Genomic DNA, 1,372 nt, shown 5'->3' on the forward strand with positions numbered 1-1,372 from the left:
AGATCTAGATCTAGATCTATTTGAATTTGCACTGTACACACAACAGTCCCAGTCGTCCTCATCCTCAACAAAATTGTTTACTCAGAGTAGATATAGATCTAATCATTATTTTTCACTGACAAAATGGAGGAAAAAGAGAATAAGAGAGAAAGTAATTTTCAGACCATTTGCTGTTCTACGATTGACTTCTTCGTGTGAGACTCCACCACACCAAATTGAAAAATGACATACAGTCTTTCACTGAGCAGTCGATACAAAGCAGCAGCACAATGTTATACAGCAGCATAATACTTGTTTACGTGAAATGATTGATTTCAGTGAGCTAATTTTTTTTCTCAATACCGGAGTTGAAATTTCATTATCATCATGTATTTTTAAAAATGCATAGCAAAGACAGATTTTTTTTTACATTCCTAACTGAAGGAAAAGCTAGCATCAGGCCTTTAAAAAATTTTTGCACAATATATATATATCTTAATCTGTATCAGAATACATGTTATTTATGTATAATCACTCACAACTTCACAACTACTGCACTCATTTCTCAACTGAACATCATGAAGGAGTGGGGAATGATGATGATGATGATTATGATGATTATGATGATAATGATGATGATGATGATGATGAAGAAATGCACTTTTAGCATAATCCCATTCTCTATGGTACTGTATCTTTTCAATCCATCACTTCTGTCTCACCCCCAGAAATTGTGTGTACATAATAGCATTTTTCTTGTTGATTTTTGTCTGTTTTTAAACTAATTTCATCTTAAACTGCAAACCAGCACTTTTTGACATGGAGGTTTTTTAAAATATAAACTCAACTATTATACAACCAATGCGCGCTCATATGATCTTATGTAATTGCGAGCGCTGTAAAACTCTTACTAAACTAAACATACAACCAATGTGAGTGGGGTGCATATATGTGTGATTTATAATTACACTTTACCAAATGATGTAAAGGAATATTTCACATTTGAGAGGGACCAAGCCAGAGAGCTGGTCCCCCCAATTTCAAGTGGAAAGTAGAACATCAGGGTGTGGGTATGATGTTTATAAATGGCAGAATGAAAGATGGCGCCGAATTCTCGCAAATAATCAAAAAATCTCGAGAACTGAAACTGTTCGGAGAAATAGAGGTCAAGTTTATTTACCCGAGCGTTCGGAGAAATAGTCACTTCATTATAAAATTGCCCATCTAAATAAAGTCATTGTACAATAAATAATAATAATATAATATTGCCAACAATATGATTCAACGGTCACAGAACTGAGAAACAGTACTGGGCTCTCACCTAAACAGGAAGCGGGAAAAGGGTGGGCGGGACAGGAGGAAGGTGTGTGTGTGTGTGTGTGTGTGTGTATGT

General features: G+C 35.2%; 1 protein-coding gene across 1 annotated transcript in view; it reads right to left on the bottom strand.

Moving 5' to 3' along the window:
• The window catches only part of LOC101856461 (receptor homology region, transmembrane domain- and RING domain-containing protein 2), a 24,447-nt gene that overhangs the window by 20,974 nt on the left and 2,101 nt on the right, over positions 1 to 1,372 (bottom strand). The gene's annotated exons all lie outside the window — the stretch shown is intronic.

This window comes from Aplysia californica, unplaced genomic scaffold (assembly GCF_000002075.1).
Source record: "Aplysia californica isolate F4 #8 unplaced genomic scaffold, AplCal3.0 scaffold00609, whole genome shotgun sequence".
Classification (NCBI taxonomy): domain Eukaryota; kingdom Metazoa; phylum Mollusca; class Gastropoda; order Aplysiida; family Aplysiidae; genus Aplysia; species Aplysia californica.